At 44.9% G+C, this 6,948-nt stretch overlaps 1 pseudogene; it reads left to right on the plus strand.

Moving 5' to 3' along the window:
- The first annotated feature begins 2,255 nt into the window (after positions 1–2,255).
- On the plus strand, positions 2,256–3,886 carry LOC110291614 (annotated as a pseudogene).
- Positions 3,887–6,948: the final 3,062 nt, after the last annotated feature.

Below are 6,948 nucleotides of genomic sequence, written 5' to 3' on the forward strand. Positions count from 1 at the left end.
GAGAAACCAGTTACATAAATGATGATGGAAGGGACATGTGCTGGGTGGGGGGGCGTCTTAGAGAAAAAAGAACAAAAAAACCCCCATATTTTTAAAAGAAAATCATGGCATATAAACCACAGTAAGATGGTGTGCAAAGATCAAAAAGGTAAAGACAGAAAAAGTAGCAAACTAGAAGTGCTTGTTTAATAATTATGCACTACTATCTATTATACCTAAGGTCCTCCAAGAGAGTGGCAAAAAAGGAGTAGCTCAGAAGCTAGAGTGCAGTGCAGAACCCAGGTATGAATAAAGGTTTCATCAAGAAAGAAGAGGATAAAGGAACAGAGTGGACAGCAAGAGCTTTAAGCCATTCGGAGTGACTGGGTGACAAGGGCAGAAGGGAGAGGAGACCACAAAGATAAGCAGTAATCAGATTAAAGAGGTCTTAGGGTTTATTCCACAAAGAGGTGCCATTGTAAGCTTACAGGCCAAGATATACAGCTGTTAACGAGTATGCATATTAGTAAGGCTTTATTCATTGGCTGCCTACATAGCCATGTATTCCTCAATCCATCTTTAAGTCCAAGGGTCACTTATGGAATATGTACTGATTGCAATCGTCACAGGTGTTATAAAGATACACAAAGCATGAACTATACCTCTGAGAGGTTAACAACTCGGTGGTTAGATACTCATCTGAGGAAGTGATAGGCTGTGTAGATAGTTCAAAGGAGCCCTGTACAAGGTGCTACTGAAGCCCAAAAACAAATGCTTTGGCTGAGAGATGGAAAGGGCCAGATAGTCCAAAAAAGGGGCCGTTATCAGTCAGCAAAACAAAAACCATGGAAGAATTTCAACCAAGTTTAGTAGAAGGCACTGGTTAACCAGAACACTGAGGTCCCCCCCCCAAAAAAAAAAGTTAGCAACTTCGGGAAGAGCTGCCCAAACCCCAGATCTGGGTAAACAAAGGGCAGAGATTGAGGTCACCAGAATTTAGCAACCTGAATGAATACGGGCAAAGAAACATAGTTCAGACCTCAGAGGAGGCTACCTTAGCCAGCTGGCTTCTGAAGTTTCACAGTATGGTTGGAAATAGAAATCTCCTAAAGTAAGGAGGCAGGCAGAAAGAAAGGATATTTCAGGCGGAAGGGGACTGTAAGTACACAGGCATGAGGCTCTCCAGCCAAGTGGCTGGTGCTCTTGGGAATTCTAAGTAGGGAAATCAATAGTAGCTAGAACTCAAAATTCATTGGGAAACTGTGGAGAAATGCAGCTGGACCGCTAGGAAGCCTTGGCACTCGGAAGGGCGCATAATTCCATGCTATGCTATAGGGAAGCAGGATATTGTTTTAAAATCTGTCCTTCCTTTTTAGGAATTCAGAAGTTTTTCACTCTGGCAGAGTTAAGCACAGACGGAATCTAAGGTGTTCGTCTTATAGAAGCAATGTCTGCTGCAGATGGAACAAAGAGGTCATTGCTTGGATTTTTGAATTTCAAAATAGTTGTTTAAATCCTTTGGGGGATGAAACAGCCTGAAGGCAAGCGCTCTGATTTTCAAAAGCCTGATTTGAGAAAGAAAAAGATTGACCCAAAGCTCTAAAAGCCAAGTGTGGAGACATGGTCCGTTCTAAGCAACCATGGAGTAGGAACATGGTGGCATAGGATATAAGCAAGTTCCAGGCTCACAGGACAAATGAAAAGCCGCAGGAGTTGAGAGGTAGCTCCAAGCAGAAATGCCAGCCTCTAGTGTTTACCAGATTTCCTTCCCCATTCATCTCTGAAGTCCACCTGGAGGTGGGGTGGGTGGACAGTTGTGTGTGTCTCCCTCTGAGGACTTTCTGAGACGTTTGCCATGAGGACCCAGAACAAAGAGTTCCATCCCCAGCTCTAGCATGTACAAACTGTCTGCTCCCAAGAGGCTCTCTGTGTGTCTCAATGGTCCCTTAAGATGAATCTGAGATAGTGTATTTCTAAATGACACATTAAGCAGTTTTCTTTGCCGTTGCAGTATGCGCATGGGCCTTGATTTTGTTTTTATATCATTGATTTTGTTAACTATATCATTGCACACAGTTGCATTTTACTCATGTATGCTTAGTACATTGTAAAAATATCATTTTTTTTCAAAGACTGGTGATTTGTTCCCCTTAAAGACTGCACTCAGAAATGGAAGCTCTCGCTGCCCAGTCACGGGAGCCAGCCCTGCCTGCAGTTTCCTGAACTAAGTGCTTCTGCCCACCCAGAGCAACTGATTCTAAGGCCTGACTCTAGTAATGGCCTTCGCAAATCTGCGCAAAATACTCATCAGTGACAGCCTGGACCCCTGCTGCCGGAAGATCCTGCAAGATGGAGGGCTTGCAGGTGGTGGAGAAGCAGAACTTGAGCAAGGAGGAGCTGATAGCTGAACTCCGGGATTATGAAGGCCTCATTGTCCGGTCAGCTACTAAGGTCATTGCTGATGTCATCAATGCGGCAGAGAAGCTCCAGGTGGTGGGCAGGGCTGGCACAGGCGTGGACAATGTAGATCTGGAGGCTGCCACGAGGAAGGGCATCCTAGTCATGAACACCCCCAACGGGAACAGCCTCAGTGCTGTGGAGCTTGCCTGAGGGATGATCATGTGCCGGGCCAGGCAGATTCCCAGGGGATGGCTTCGATAAAAGATGGCAAATGGGACCGGAAGAAGTTCATGGGGACAGAACTGAACGGGAAGACACTGGGAATTCTTGGCCTCAGCAGAATCGGAAGAGAGGTGGCCACACAAATGCAGTCCTTTGGAATGAAGACTGTAGGTATGACCCCATCATCTCTCCTGAAGTCGCGGCCTCCTTTGGTGTTCAGCAGCTGCCGCTGGAGGAGATCTGGCCTCTCTGTGACTTCATAACTGTCCATACCCCACTCCTGCCCTCCACCACAGGCTTACTGAATGACATCATCTTTGCTCAGTGCAAGAAAGGGGTGCGAGTGGTGAACTGTGCTCGAGGAGGCATTGTGGATGAAGGTGCCCTGCTGCGTGCTCTGCACTCTGGTCAGTGTGCTGGGGCTTACTGGATGTGTTTACAGAAGAGCCACCACGGGACCGGGCCTTAGTGGATCACGAGAATGTCATCAGCTGTCCCCACCTGGGTGCCAGCACCAAGGAAGCTCAGAGCCGTTGTGGGGGAGGAAATCGCAGTCCAGTTTGTGGACATGGTGAAGGGGAAATCTCTAACAGGCATCGTGAACGCCCAGGCCCTCACCAGTGCCTTCTCTCCACACACCAAGCCTTGGATAGGTCTGGCAGAAGCAGAAGCATTGGGCACGCTGATGCACGCCTGGGCTGGCTCCCCTAAAGGGACCATCCAGGTAGTTACACAAGGAACATCTCTGAAGACTGCTGGGAACTGCCTGAGACCTGCAGTCATTGTCGGCCTTCTGAGAGAAGCATCTAAGCAGGCAGATGTGAACTTGTTGAACGCTAAACTACTGGTGAAAGAGGCTGGCCTCAATGTCACCACCTCCCACAACCCTGGGGTTCCAGGGGAAGAGGGCAGTGGGGAATGCCTCTTGACTGTGGCCCTGGCAGGTGCCCCCTACCAAGCTGCGGGCTTGGTCCAGGGCACCACACCAATGCTGCTCAACGGAGCTGTCTTCAGACCAGAAGTGCCACTACGCAGGGGCCAACCCCTGCTCATATTCCGAGCTCAGCCCTCCGACCCTGTGATGCTGCCCACTATGATCGGCCTCCTGGCAGAGGCGGGTGTACAGCTGCTGTCCTACCAAACCTCCATGGTGTCTGACAGAGAGGCACGTCATGGCCTCTCCTCCCTGCTGCCCAGCCTGGAAACATGGAAGCAGCATTCATTGGAGGCTTTCCAGTTCTGCTTCTGACCCTGGAGCTCAGCACTCTCAGCCCCACAGGCTCTTCTGAAGAAACCCACTCACTGTGACCTATAGGGAGAAGGGATCGAAGAACTAGGGCATCTGTTTGAACTAATACCTAGTAAAGAATCTTAACTCCAAAAACAAAACAAAACAAAACAAAACAACAAAAAACAAAACAAAAACAAAAACCCAACAACAACAACAACAACACCCCAAAACAACAACAAAACAAAAAACAAAACAAAACAAAACAAAAAAGAAATGGAAGCTCTCAGTGAGGACAGCTTGCATCTCTTGTAATCTGTTCCTGGCATTTTTCTTCATTCTCTTGGACTGAAGTTTAGCACATTCTTTAGTGTCCTCCTTGATTTCCTGGGTATTTTGCTTCTTCAGAGCAGCCTGTCAGCATTTGTATACAGGACATGTGGGGTGGGAAGCTGCTGGATCTCCGGTGCTTTGGCCACGGGCTTCTTATCTTCTTTGTTGGAGGGCTTTCTGAAAACCTACTGGCAGATATCATCTTCTTTAAGAGAGATTGAAAAGCTTTCTGATCCTGTTATCTCCTCTGGGCCCTAATCCCCAAGACACAGGAGTATCTTTCAGTCTAGGAATACCTTTTTCTCGTTTGTTTTCTGTTTGGTTGTTTGCTGTTGTTGTTGCTTTTACGATAGCTAACTTGAGAACCCTCAGACTGGCATCTACAATGCATCTGTGAACAGATTTGTGCTTCCTCTCTCCTGGTCCCCTTGGTCTATAACAAGAATGCCCCTTACTCAACTAAGCAGGCCCACCGTGCCATGGTTCAAGACATCTTGCTTCATGGGAAACCTTGCTTGTCCTTCCCACCACTGATCCAGACCACACAAACCTTCCATTCTTCACCCACAGCATCTGGCTACTTCTGGGGCCTTGCGCTTCTCATAGTAAGTATGAAACTTGTGTCCATCTTCCATCCCAATGAGTTTCTGACAGCCAGTGACTATCTAAGAAGGAGCTAGTCAGCTTCATCTTGACACTGCCGACCTCCTAGGAGATGACACAAAAAGGAGCATCTTATAATTTTAAGATTCATTTGTCTGGTTATTGGCTTCCTACGCTATTTCTCTTATTGTGATAAAAGCAAGGTTATAAATGGGGAGTATTTTATTAGGGCATATAACACAGATGAATTCTCTGAGGTCGAGCTTTATGAGCTCATCCAGTTGCATTAGATAATATGAAATTGTTTTCCAAACTGATATGAAGATTAGAATTCTCAGAATTATTTTAAAGAGTTTATGTCTCTGGCTCAGGGGATGACTTAGTGACTCTAGATTCCTCCTACCAAGCTTGATGACCGGAGCCCAGTCCTTGTGACCCATGTATTGGAAGGGAAGAACTGACAGGAGTTGGCCTCTGATTCCCCACGTGTGTATCGTAGCATGTGTGTGCTCATTCAGATAAATATTCAAAATCAGTGAGTGAACTGTAATGACAAATGAGGTGTGTGCGCGACTAACACTTGCTATTGTTTCATCAGCGCAATGCATGCCAAACGACACCCCAAATCATTTTGATTTTCATTTTTATCACTGAAATGTTGAATGTGTTTTTGAGTATGTTTGCCATTTGAAATGTCTTTTGTACAAGCCTTAGTTAGCCTTTTCTATCAAACCTTTGTCTTTCGATGTTGCAGATTGTTAGCTACTCTAGATTCTTATCCTGTTTGTTTTAATTGTAATCATCTCTTCTTAGCAAAGTCTATCTTTTGAGTTTTCACTTTCTTGATAGTGCCTATTAGGAAACATGTATTATAAATTTTGATGTAGTCAAATTAATTGGTCTTTGGTGGTTAGACTGTTACAAAACTTATTTAAGGCATCCTTCTCTACCTTGGCATCATAAAACTTTCAGCTAAAAATGTAAAAATTGGTTCAGCAGGTGGTATACACCTTTGATCCCACCACTTTGGAGGCAGAGGAAGGCAGATCTCTGTGAGGTCAAGGCCAGTTTGCTCCATATAACATCCACACCATCCAGGGCTACGAAGTGAGACATTTTCTCAGACAGAGGAAAAGTGTAACAGTTGTTCCTTTTACATTCTCAGCCCTTGTGGAACTAGTATTTAAGAATATTGTGAAATAGGAATCCAAATCTTTCCATGTCATAACCAATCACACCTTTTATTAAAAGCTCAGCCACGTACTCTGGCCACACACCCACATGCCATTACCCCTATAGTCTATAAGTATATCTTGATATCTGAAATGGAATATTCCATTGTTATCATTGAAGTTTGGCTTTTACTTTATTTTGTGTTGGTTTTGGTCTTTTGCTCTTCAATGTATAATTTAGAACCATCTTGCAAAGAAATATTTTTATTTTTATTTATTTATATTTTTACCGGAATTACAACAAATCCATTGAGTTCTGACCTACTCCTGTACTTGCTAAAACACCACTGCAAGCAATCATGCCTAAATCATCAAAACCTACACGTTATCAAACCCATCGGCTTTTCCTTTGTTCTCTCACCTTAACTGACCCGATAACATCCTGCAAAGCAAGCTGGAGCCCTCTGCTTTCTTATCAGCATGCGCTCTGGACTTTGGTAGCAGCATGCTGTCCTGATTTTCCTCCTAACCTAGGAAGGGAACCCTCAGTTTTCACAGGTGTCCCTTTACCTCTAACTGACCTCTGAGAGCAGGAGTGTCAACAGCCAGCTGTTAATTTCTCTCTTCCAGTTTACTCTCCAGGTTGTGGTTTTTCAAGTCCATGGCTTCCAATGTTACTATGCATTACAGATCCCTCTGAATATATAGAAACATAGACACAGCTGATCTGACCTTCAGAGTTAAGCACCCAATAGTTTCTCTGATATACTTGGCATTCCCAGCAGACATTAAAAATTTTAATGTGCATTTTTTAAAAAAAAACGTTCTACCCTAAATAATGATCCTTTCTGTGGTAGTTTGAATGATTGTGGCCCCATAGGCTCATATATTTGAATGCTTGGTCCCTAGTTGGTGTTTTGGGAAGGATTAGGAGATGTGGCCTTCTTGGAGAAGGTTTGTCATGAGGGATAGACTTAAGGTTTCAAAAACCCATGACAAGCCCAGTCTGAA

Source organism: Mus caroli, chromosome 3, assembly GCF_900094665.2.
Source record: "Mus caroli chromosome 3, CAROLI_EIJ_v1.1, whole genome shotgun sequence".
Taxonomy (NCBI): Eukaryota; Metazoa; Chordata; class Mammalia; order Rodentia; family Muridae; genus Mus; species Mus caroli.